Genomic DNA, 13,747 nt, shown 5'->3' with positions numbered 1-13,747 from the left:
AGGACAATTTAGAATCGGCAATGCACCTAACCTGCATGTCTTTGGACTGTGGGAGGAAACCAGAGTACCCGGAGGAAACCCACGCAGACATGGGGAGAACATGCAAACTCCACACACTCCAAGTACTTTAATATAAAAAAAATCTGTGCAGCATTTAATACAAACATAAATGGGGAAATAAAATGATTCATCCATATAACAGTCATTGTAAAATAATGTAAACAAATCAACAAGAGACAAGAGAAGTATCATTGTCCATGTTTGCAAAAAAGTGTCAATTTATATGAAACTGTTTCCACATATTATTGGAATCTTTAAGATATAATCATGGAGAACAAAAATAAATAATCTTAAAATGAAATTATGTACTGTAATAAAAATAAAATTTTATGAAATATTTCATAAAGTAAAAATATACAATGTAAATAAACAGTGGTTATAATTCTATAATTTTTTGTTGTTTCTGAAACAACAATCAGAACTGTCTTTATTTCTCTTCACACATAAATAGTTCTATGGTGTATTTTTTATTTTCAGGTCACTTATAGCCATACAGGATGGCATGACATTGTAAAAAAAGAATAATATACTAAGTACTGGAATAAAGCCTCTGCAAAATTAGACAGTGACAATTGTACGTTTTCTTATTTAAGATGGGGTACAATATGTATGCAAAAAGTACATAAGTGCTTCGGAGCCCTACAGTAAGACACATTGTGCTTGCTGTTCCTCTGACTAAAATGTGTCCTCAAGGGAAAACGTGTAAAATTCAGTCTTCCCAGGCTAGACTACCCCATCCTTCTGCAGTACTCACCTTTCACCTTCCTGCTTTCACTCAAGTATGTTTTATGAAAGGTAACATTAAAAATCTCTTGAGAACCCTTTGTAAATTAAAGTTCCACCTCTGTTTAATGAAGACAGTGCCCCCTGGTGGCACTCCCACTGATTCAAAGTTTAAAACTAAGTCTTGTAATAGCCACCAAAGCAATATTTGAAATTATATAATAGAAATATACTAAGTTCATTTTCTGTATTTTTATAAAACAATGTTTTTTCTGATTACAGAATTTTACCTCTTTGGAGAGACAAAGTATCACCAAAAAGTGAAGCAGTAACTTCTTTAAAACAAAGTTGTATAAAACTTAACTTTAGTAAGTTTGCATGCCTGCCATTACTAAGATTTGTTTTGGTATGTTGCAATCACCACAGTTTAAAGGCTGCAGAAGCATTCACCTAACATACATCATTTTTTGGTGGAAATCAAATGTGAAAGCCTAAATTATAATTCCTTCTCTCTTTTCAACTCCCAGAAGAAAAATATAATGAAGCATGGTAATAAGAGAGAAACAAGACTATTGCATGGATGGCTACAGTGCGCAAGAATAATATTCTTGAAGGTTCTCACATTTTACTGCTATACAGCATTGAAGGACAGTGGATTGAATTTGGCTTTTTTGAAAATTGGTCTAAATTAATTTTAGAAAAAAGAAAACAAAATAATGGGTATTCACAAACAGTGTTTAGAAGTCACATAGTTAGTTACATAATTAGGTCACCTCTGAGTAGTCAAGGGGTTTTGTTAATTGTAGTAGTACTAGGGTGTTGTACCGTGTTAGCCATTATGAATGTACTGAGAAGTCAAGCAAAATTACACCTTTTATTGGCTAACTAGAAAGATTACAATATGCAAGCCTTGCCTGAATAAGAGGCCTGAGTTGCCTCGAAAGCTTGCATATTGTAATCTTTTTAATTAATTGTAGTATGAATTTTCTGAAAGGTCTATCTTGCAATGAGTCAGTATGGTGGCCTCACCTACACAATAAAGACAAACAAATGATCCAAGAAACCCCATGGAAAGGTGTTTGAAAAGCACAAGTCTGGATGGATACAAGAACATATCCAAATCAGTGAATATCTCTTCAAATCCAAATAAATCAATAGTTTAGATGTGGAAATAGTTATGGCACTGTGTAAATCTGCAAGGAGCAGACCATCCACAAAAACTGAGTGATTATACAAGAAGAGAGTGAGAGTGAGTGAAAGACAGCACCAGGACGGCTATGAGAACTATGAAGACTTTACAAACTACCCTGACTGCTACAGTGCATACAATAACTGTTGCCCGGGTGATTCATTAGTCACAGCATTATTGGAGCGTGGCAAAGAGAATAACACTGTTAAAAAAATGCTCATGACATCTTGGATAGAATTTACCAAATCAGCTAAAATCAGCTGGAGGAAGGGTCCATGGTCAGATGGGACCAAAAATGAGTTTTTTGGTCACCACACTAAATCATACTAAATACCATGTCAGGTGTAAGCCAAAAACTGAAGTTTTCAGAATCACACCTTCCCTAGTGGTGATAGCATCATGCTGTGGGGATGCTTCTAAGCGGAAGGCCCTAAAAGGCTTATTTGCATAGAGGGTCAAAGGAATGTAGCAAAGTACAGGGAAGTGCTGGCAAACCAGATGCAGCCTACAAGAAACTTGTGCCTTAAGAGAAGATTTGTTTTCCAGCAAGAAAATGACCCCAAGAATAAAGCCAAAGCTACAAAGGAATGGCTTCAAAACAATATTTTTCTCCTGCAGTGGCCGAGTCACAGTCCAGATCTCCAACTTAGAATTTGTGGCTGGACTTGGAAAAGGCTGCTCATTCATGATCGTCATGCATCCTGACAGAGTTTGAACAGTTTTGCAAAGAAGAATGGAAGAAAAAGGCACAGTTCAGATGTGCAAAAGTGATAGAGCCCTGTGCGCATGGAGTCAAGGCTGCCATGGCTGCCAAAGGTAAATCTATTAAATACTGGCTGAATATTTATGTGATCTATTATTTTGTGTTTATATTTGTAATTAATTTAGACCACTTTGCAGTGATCTGTTTTCACTTTGACATTAAAGAGTCATTTTCTGTTGATCACTGTCAAAAAAGCCAGATTAAACCCACTGTGAATCAATGTTGCATGACAATAAAATTTGAAAACTTCCAAAGGGAAATGAATACTTTTTATTGGCACTATATAATGTGCAAGATATTATTTTTATTTAAATATATTGTATGTAATTATATATATATATATATTTTAACATTTGTATCTAGGAATACTCTGAACTAAGATATATTTTATATACTTTCCGTGAAGAGTAGTAGTTCAGAACACTCCACAGAATTACAGAAATTTCTCTGATAACCTGAGTCAACGCATATTTTGTATTCTGTACACAAACTAAAGCTTTTTTTTAGTGGTGCACAATAACCTTTTAATGAAAAATGCTTCTACCAAAAAGCATTACGTTCTTGTTACACACAGCAAGTTTTTATCGTGGTATTTATATGAAACATTTGCAATTTTATTAAAATACATTTTCTGAAGAGTTGCATTAGCTACAGTAATTTAAAATCAAATTCATGGTCAATGAAGAAATTAGCTTAAAAGCACACACAAATGAAGTAGTACTAAAGGTAAAAATAATCATTACATATAGCATTTCTCCATTTTCTGGAAATAATAAATCACTATTAGAGCAGAAAAACGTTTTTAGCTTTAACCTCCTGCTGACGTAATTGTTTAAAAAAATGTTTAGCAAGCTGGAGGCTATGACCATTATTTTGAATGATATTGTGGTAGAAATCATATGTGCTCCTGTGGCCAGATGATTGTACCAGTTTTGGGTAGTTGATTAGGAATCACCTAGGTGTTTAAGTACTCTTGTCTACCCACTGTTTGGCACCACTTGTGTTCTTTATGTCTTATGCAAAGTCTACTCGGGCTAATTTACAGAAAAAGAATGTATAAGCAAGTCTAATCTCATCATATACTTTGAAAAAGAAACAATTATCAAGTCATATATGTTAAAAAACCATTAAATTTAGACATCAGAATCTTTGTGGCATAGTGCACCATATGCAGTGATGGGAATTGCAAGAGACACCGTGACATAATACTATCCCAATGCTTGGGTCATGACATGATAATATTCCAGTTTCATACAATACTATGTCAATTTTGTGATATATTGGAATTCATTTTCTTTCTTTATTTTACTAAAGTTAAAATCAAATACTTGAAAATGTCAATCTATTGCATCTATTTAGATAAGTGACTTAATCCATCCCCACTTTTCTTTTTTATAAAGAGTGTACACAGATCTCAGGTAGTTTAATATTCTCTAGAGTAAGATTTACAATATTAAGTTCCAGTATATAACAATATATTGATAAATAAGCTCAATCTTACTCATCTTTGTGAGATTAGTATTTGCATTTCTAATAGAACTGTCAATCAGTAACTGACATTAGTTCCATATTTAAAACATTCTTTTACCATACACCATACAAATGTGCACTTAAAATTCCTAGGACTACATATGTGTACACTGCAATGTTAACTGCCAGTACACAATACACTGCCATGCAGTTCATGTTAAAAATATTCTGTAATGTTCTGCTCCCTATATTTTTTTCATTTTATTTATTCACAGAGCTTTGTTGCAGCTCTCATGGAGATAAACTTCAGCCAATAAGTTTGGACATAAATTAAGCATCTGCAGGAGGTGTTTGCATATGAGAAACTACTGAATTTTAAGTAGGATTTCTTGACTCTTTGCTTTTCCTTGTATTTAATCAGCTTTTAAAATTTAAATTCAGCATAAATATCCCACTTCGGGCACGCCAGTCAACTGCAGCTGAAAAGAGTGCTAGTGTGTAGTGTGCCAGCGTACTTGATTTTAATATGAGAAAGTCTGAAAACTGCATATTTCATAATATGTTCTTTCTTTGGAATAACACCGTGAAAATGAAAATGAACGAAGATCAAATAGCTGATGTAAAATAGGCAGGGCAACTGCAGCAGTTTAAAACATTTGCAAACATTTGTTTTATGTTATCTGTTGAAAAGCATTAATGAAATGCATTGTTTTTTCATTCCATGAGATCTCTACCTCAAATGTTAGCACATTATACAGATTCTATACATGACGTAAAGAAGGAAAGAACAAATTCCATTGATTTATCAAAGTGAAATGAATTACAGTACTCAACTATACATATTTTTCCTCACATTTCTACTTTATACAACCAGGATATGCCTTTGAATTGCCAGTGCAGTTAATTCTGTAATTGAAACAATGGAGCAAAAACATAAATAAAATTGTTATGGAATGGTCCAAACAGTATTTCTGTCAAAATTTCGCTTTAATGATACTGCAGGAAATCACTCAACACAAGCCAATTGTACTGTGTAATAATACAGAATCAATTGCATTAACTCATATAATATTTTCAGTATTATGTACACAAATAAATGTTGAGTAAAATAAACAAAAAATTGAATGAAATGATCAACTTAAGTATTAACTGAAACCAGGGCCGTCTTAACAGCATCATGGGCCCTGGGCAAAGTAATGCACTGGGGCCCCTAACCAGCCTGCCCCAACCTACGCACCTACTCTCTAGAATTGAAGTATAAATAGTTGATAGAATTAACATATATTTATTAGTACTTTAAATAAAACTGCTTTTAAACAATAAGAAAACATGCCATAACAAATCAAAGACTAATCAACACCAATATCCAAAAAAAATATAACAAATTTTGAAGAACAAAAATTTCAGCCTAAAAACAATAAGTTGTTATACTATTCAACTAAAGATAGCACAAAAGAAATACTATGAGTGGTTTATTTTTAATAAAGTATTTAGCACACACTTTGCAATTTTCTTTTACAGGGTTGTTTTATTAGTGCTTAAAATATGGTTAATCAATGCAAATGTCTAAGCAATATAAGTTTTGAAATATAAAAATTTCAGCACATGCACAATAAATTAATTGGTGTACTATAAATGAAACTGTCATGAAAATTTCAATGTTTATTTTCATCAATCATGTAACACAAACTTCCCAAATTTTATTTGCCAAAAATTTTTTTTATTACCTCAAAATCAATAGTCTTCGATACATCACTTTCAATACACATCAATGACAGCCAGTTTAAACGCTGCTGTCCCATTGTGCTGCAAACTTGATTTTTTTTTTTTATTACGAGAGACGTTCAAAACATTTCCACACTTTTTTTTTAACTTTTTCTATTTAGAATCTAAAAAACAAATGACATCATTTTCGTTTGCGATGCAATTTTCCCAGCATCGTACCAACTTTTTAATGCCCAATTACTACTCCTACCGCCTTCACAGTTTCCAATAAAAATATAAACGTGCGGAAACTTTTTGAATGTCCCTCGTAATTTAAGCTTGTACAGTTAGTAACCATCATATACATAAATATTCTGAGTGCAATTTCAACATTGGGAAACACAGTTTTCAAGTTGTCTGAAATTATTTTTTATATAATGCAGACAGTGTCTCACAATTTTCATCAATACTTACGTAGACTTGAAATGGACACATTCATTAAAAAGATCATTATGATCAAGATTTTGGTGGATCATCAGAATCAGTTGTAGAGGTCGGCTGGGGGCTGTGCCCAGCCGGAATGCCTGGAAGGATCAGGAGAGGGACTATGCCTCCCCCTGACCACGAGAGGGCAGCCGCCCTGGTTGGTATGGGGGCCACGGGAACTGAGCTCAACCCTGTAAGGGTTGATGGCCACCGCCAGGTGGCGCCCAGATGATTGAAGAGCCCTGGACGTCAGTCCTTCCACCACACCCAGAAGTGCTGCAAATACCAGGGACACCCGGAGTGCTTCCGGGTGCTCATGCAGCACTTCCGCCACACCAGGAAGTTCCGCAGGAAGATTGTCAGAGGGCACCTGGAGCATGTCCAGGTGGGTATAAAAGAGGCCGTCTTCCTCCAGTCATTAGCTGGAGTCAGGAGGAAGAGGACAAGGCTCAGGAAGGAGGTGAATGAAGGAAGGACCATTGGAGGGCCTGGACTTTAAGGGTGTTTGGTGCGAGGACACTGTGTGTTGTGCGGGACAATTATTTATTAAACATGTGCGTTTTTTGGAACTCTCGGTGTCTGCCTGTTTGTGCCCGGCTGAATTTCCACACAATTCTTTTCAATTCACTAAAGAAGGAAAATCTATTTCCAATGAATGAATAAGCTTCTGGACATTTTATTAATTCAGGAATTAAAGAATCCAGAACAGGAAGAAATGTTTCTACCTTACATTTTTCACTTTCACTGAAAAAAATCTCTTCTTCTGCTCCATCATATCTAGTACAACACACTCTTTTGTTTGTGTTTTTTTATATAGCTAGACTTTTAATTCATATTCACTAAATTTATCCCTAATTTCCTGGATAGATTTTGAGAGACTCTAAACGATTCATGACAGTAAATATATTCACACCCTCTGATTGTAAAACTTTACTTATTTTGTTCAATCTTTCAGGAATGTCATTCCAAAGAATTGCTAAATAGATCATTTCTAGGCTCTCCATTTTCTTGCTTAGTACTTCTGCCTCCCCCCTTGCATTCACTTCCTTTACAGTGGATTATTAGAACAGAAAGTGGGGGGTTTCTCTTAACATACAAGCCACCTGTGATTGCAAGTGTTCATTTATTGATGTCATAGTGAAATGGCAGGGTAGTTTTCATGATGCCTGTATTTTCGCAAATTCCATGCTGAACACACATTTGAAAAAATAAAGGGTGATGGACATTGATCTAAATGACATTCCCTTTGTTATCTGTGTCTGTTTCAGCGTTACTGTGGATTATTCATGTAAATGGAGATTTCTTTAAAAACGATGTGTGTATGGATAGGATGTTTTTTAAATGTAGCAGGAAAACTCCCATTTAAAAAAAATCCTGGCTATGTGTGGGCGAGGCCTCAAATCTATGTGGTGGTGTCCTATTGCTTGATTCAAGTTACCACCATGCTGGGACTAGACACCACCACGCAGAGTTTACGGAACTATAATCTATTTCTGCTAATTCTTTTATTGACTCTTTTACTTAATTTGAATTTATATATAATGTAAGAATATTATGGGATGGGCCACTATGCATTATGACAGCACTGACTGAAACTTAACACACTGGCTCAGATGAAGTAAATAAGCTGAACAGACAGATTGACTGGTACAGTGGTGGCTTAGTGTCTCAGTCCATGTGAACCTATACAGATCTAGGTATGTGTTTGTTTGTGTGTCTTCATTTCTTTTACTTCATTAGCTAGCTTGCTGCAGAGGGGCTTCTTGAAAAGCAGCATGATCTCTCTCAGTTGTGCTGTATGCACTCCTCTGCTAACAAAACTCCATTACATATGCAACAACTTAGTAAACACTGTGTTTCCAGTTTTCTGTTTTGGGATTAAAATTGATCGTGTCCTCATATAATGTGCATTTAAAATGGTAAAGTTTTAAATGAATACTACAGTTCTTTGATTTCTGAATCCTAATAAGTAATACTTAAATCTTTTTTCTTTTGGCTACACACTCTTAACCATGATCCTGGAATTAGACTGCTTGTAGGCCACAATCAGTACAGTATGAAACGGGAATGGGGGTCCTTCAGTAGCCAAAAGTCGTACATCTGGCACGAATAAAAATCAACAGAGGGAGTTGCAATTCATTCCTTCTCAACTAACCATTTCATTAAAAATAACTAAAAACAATGCACAGCTTTCTATCGTCTGATGAACCTTGATCTGCCCATTCATTTTCTGTATTTGTTTTATTTGACAGAGGTTTTGCAGGACGCTTGGGCATTGCGGTTTTAAACTAAAAGAGCCACTTTGTGCTAAAACATAAGGACCGATACCATCTGCCACATGGGAATTCCAGCTTAATTTTTTTAGTTAAGGATTAACAGGAAAGAAGGCAACTGGTGGTAATGAAAGTGTGAGAAAATATATGCACTGCTTAATATGCAGAAACATTATTAATTTTTTTTTGATTAGGAATTATTATTCTGAGGTAACAGACGTATGATCTCATCTAACAGAAACCATTCTTTTGCAACTAATTTATAGTCTTCTTTGAATTGGCATAATATTTAGAGTTGTAGTTCAGCTATGACAGACAATATAGAAGAGACTGATATTTTCCTATCACATAAAAATCCTCTGGTATTTAATACAAGCAAGTGTTTTCAGTAAATATCATCCTCCACTGAAATACAGTGGACCTGCAAACTACCTGTGCTGAAATTAGATGTCAAAAAAGTCAGACTGAAAATTATGAGAAAATCTCTACTACAATTGACAGTCTAATACATGTTGTATCCTTCTGCCCAGCTTCAGACATGAGTATATTTTGATTTTGACTGAATTATGATGTAAGACAAGGAGCAGAAATATTTGAATAAAAACTATGAAAGGAATAAGCCCCAACACCTCTGTTGCCTCGCTCCTAAGAAAGAATGTTCCATTAAAACAGATTACATAAAGTGCCTGCCAACTGCTTGTAAACAAATCATGTTAACAAATTCAAGCACTCTCCAATTACAGTGCATTAGTACAGATATTTTAAAAAACAGAAGTGAAAGTTAGAAGTATACTATATGTAACTGAAATGCAAAATAACCAGAAGAACAAACACATTTTCTATTCTCCAGTACTGTATTTTTTTGCTTGTTCAGTTTACTTAATGATGAGCTCGCTGTCCCACCAGATCAAAGGCTTGGAGTGCAACATGAACGGCATACACAATACGGGTCTAAACTTCTAAACTCACTATATTTGCATCACCAGCAGCAAAGCAAGAGAGGCTGCAGTATATAATGTATATGTGCCATTAATGGAAATTTAGAAATTAAAAGATGTCACTTTGTTTATTTCATATTTGAATATACTTTTTCATATGACTGAAGTATATGAAAGTATACAGTATTAAGGAGTGTGGTCTGTCTCTGCAGCAAATGTAGCTGCTGTAAAAATTAATGCACCATTCTGTGTGTTAAATCATCTCAAAACATATGCACACTATGGAATGTGTTTCTATGTGTGCAACCAACCAGTGTTCCCAACAAAATAAACAGGACCATCGTGAGTTGATAACTTCTACCATCTGCAAGGACATTGCCATCTTTCAACCAAAATATTTTTGGCCTGTGGGATTTAACAAATTGTGAGTTTTATAAGCAGTAAAGGCACACTAGCATCTTACTTGTTGTGAAGTATGCTCCCACCTTTATTATTTTCCTATAATGATAATTACAGATAAGACTGATGATAGAATAATATAATGGGCAAAAAAAGACGGTACACTGAAATGATATGAGCCGCATTATATCTAACACACTGGGGAAGCCTCAGCTGGAATACTGTGTACGATTTTGGCCTCTAGGCTACAAAAAGGACATAGCAGCACTAGAAAAAGTTCAGAGAAGAGCGACTCATCTGATTCCAGGACTACAGGGTATGAATTATGAAAAAAGATTAAAAGAGCTGAGCTTTGTCAGTTTAAGGAAAAGAAGATTAAGAGGTGACCTGATTGAAGTGTTTAAAATTATGAAGGGAATTAATACAATGGAGAGAGACTGTTATTTTAAAATGAGTTCACCAAGAACATGGGGACACATTTGGAAACTTAAGGGTACATTTCACAGAGAACAATAGACACTTTCAATAAACTAAGGAAAGTATTGATTTATTTGGATATTCTATTATGTATATATTATAAATGTTCTATTTTCTCAGATGCAGTATTGGTTCTGTGTTATAAAATTTGATAAAATGGGGCATACAGTACTTGCTTGCTGTTAAATACTAATTTTACAGGATCTGAACAGATTTTGTGAGTAGTTTCTCCTTTTGAAGTAATGATGCCCTTCACTTGCCATTGTGTGTTAAATGAAATGGGAACAATACCTTACTTATGTGTAATCCATCTATTCCAGGGATTCTGCAGCATCTTTATTGCTGTCTGATTGTCAGTTTTATTTCATTAGACAATTCTTGTAATGCTTCAGCAATTTAACTGCTTTTTTTAGTTATCTCTTTTAAGTTTTCTCAAATGTATCTCAGATTAGTGATCCCCTTAATAGTTTATACAGTTTACTGGTGAAATCTTCATGTTAGAACTCGGCACATTTTTTTAATGTATTTGAGGTTTGGTACACAAAGTGCAGGTTAACCTTTTTGTTCTGCACTTGTGTAAATTTTCTTCTTTTTTATTGCTCCATTTTTTAACAATTAATTTTGTTCATGGGGTTGGAACTATTATCTTCAGATTGGTCAGTGAATCTGAAGTGGTGGCACTGGAAGGCTATTCAAATGTTTGTTGTACTCCTGTTCATGTCATCTACAACATGAATAATCCCATGTTAGCTAATGTGTTTCTTGTAAGACTTTTGATAACCTAATGCGTACTGTATGTTCTTGGATTCTGGATATGTATGCTAGGAAGTTAAATCTTTAGAATTTAAAGACAAGATGCAAGAATCCATAGGAGAAAATCATTAAATACAAAGAATGCATATATGAGTGAGTGGTAAGTGTTGAAAACATAATATGAAGTCCCTTACTTACTGAAGCATGGTTCAGCACATGTTTAGAAACTTTTTTAGATTTGTTACAAACGTTTTACTACGTAATTGTTTTTTTAAAAGATGATATGAAACTTAGCTGTGGAGGTCATTTTTATTTGTTCATAAGCGAAAATAATTACCACTGCTAGGGATCATTTTAGTTTAGAAGTTTACAATTTATAGAACAGACTGTGAAAGTGTCCCCACATTAGCCATGGTAAAAAATTATTTCTCCTACTAAAAACTGATAGATCTCTGTTTTTTCTTTCTAGCAAAATGGTAGCATTTCTGCTTGACCTTAGTCAAACTTTGTGGTATTTGGCACCCTTGAGTTTTGTTTGCCTTTTTTATTAATTACTGAAAAGAAACAAAATAGACATTTTCTTACATTCATATGCCTTAATTTACTGCTTTCTTATCATGTGTGTCTGAACTCTTAGTGTTAAGTCTGAAATAAAATATTTTCAGCTTTAAAAATGAAAAACGCCATTAATAAACAAGAACTTGTTATTAAGAATACTCTTCTTTCTGTACTGCATAACAATACATTTCTTGTAAACAGACTTATGTTACTATTACGTAGGTAAGGACTAGTGAGGAGCAAACTCCGTTGAATTTGCTTCTCTTCGAGTTTGAAATCATGGAAATGTTTGTGGATTCCGCAAAATGCATTGAAGTCAATGAGTAAGGAGGAACTAAACAAGTTTTTCTTGAGTATTATTTTACTATTTACTACTATTTCAGTTTAAAAGGACTCCAGGAGTTAAGCCACTGCCAGTATTAATTCATTTAGCTTCCACCCTAGACTCTACATAAGACATTTTTAATTGTTTTATTTACCTTTTATTCATGCTCAAATTATTGCTCAAAATGCATTCATGACCAATGTGCTACTTTAGGGTGCATGTGCCAACTGTGTTTTGCCTTCAATTCTGAAAGAGCCAGTGTGGACAAGAATATTAATACTTTACAAATTAAGTCTTAGTTCTCTACTTTTCACCCAAGTTGTGTTATTTCAACATTTCTGCTTCCTCTGAAAGCAAAAGTTTCTAAATGTCTTTGTTGTTTTGGTGTTTGTATATTTGGGGGCTTAAATACTGTATTAGTTTCCTTTTACTTTTCTCTTTTATTGTACTTCATTTATGTACAGTTGTTCGGTTTGTGGGTGTCTTTTTATCGGACTGTATTTCATATACAGTACATTAAGTCATTTAACTTTTTTATACTATACAACCTCAGTTCAGTTATCGTTTTCTTTGCTGAATTTGACTTTTTCTCATCTATACTTATTTTCAATTATATGAATTAATATTTTGTTATTATGTGATGGTCAGCTCTTATCTGCCGATTGCACATCCAAGACCCTTGCATGGGTCTTATTTTACCTGTATTGATGGGTTTATGTAATCAGTCAGTCTATACAACATTGTTGGATGATTTTATATTTTTTACACTATTTGTTTTAAAGAAAATTATATCCATATTCATCTTTTGTTCATGTTTCTTTAGCATTTTTATAAAAAGTTATATTTGTACTTTAAATTTAAAGTAGTGGGCTGCTTTGAAGTAACCACACCAGCCTTTGCATCCCAGGTCCTCCCTGCATAGAATTTTCATTTTCTCCTTATATCTACGTAGGTTTCATATGGGTGCTCCAGTTTCGTCCCACTGTCCAAAGTCATGCAGGTTAGATGAACTGGTGATGCTAAATTCACTCTAGTGTGTGTTTGGTGTATGGAGCTGTGTGTGTCTGTGCCCTGTTCAGGGTTTGTTTCTGACTTGCACTCTGTGCCAGTTGGGATAGTCTGCAGCCTCCCCATGACCCTGGTCTGGATTAAGTAGGTTAGAAAATAACATGACGTTTTAGATAGTTAACTTCTGCATATTTCTCTAATTTATGTTAACAAAACTTAAGTTACTATTGTTCTGATTGCATACTGTTAACAATATTACCAAATCCATCTAAATTATTAGGTGCATTCATCCATCCATCCATCCATTTTCTAACCCGCTGAATCCAAACACAGGGTCACGGGGGTCTGCTGGAGCCAATCCCAGCCAACACAGGGCACAAGGCAGGAATCCAATCCCGGACAGGGTGCCAACCAACAACAAATTTAGTATACTCCATTTAACTATATTTACTTTTTAAATATCTCATCTACTACATTAAGATGTTTATAAACTGTAACTTTACTATTTAATGCATTACAATTCTGTTTTATTAGTTTGCAGAAAGATTTTTGTAATGAAAATATGCCTTAAAGGATAATATATATAAAAGTCCAGTTGATTTATCTGTATGGCTTACATAA

This window comes from Polypterus senegalus, chromosome 3 (genome assembly GCF_016835505.1).
Source record: "Polypterus senegalus isolate Bchr_013 chromosome 3, ASM1683550v1, whole genome shotgun sequence".
NCBI lineage: Eukaryota > Metazoa > Chordata > Cladistia > Polypteriformes > Polypteridae > Polypterus > Polypterus senegalus.
This window is presented reverse-complemented; position numbering follows the sequence as displayed.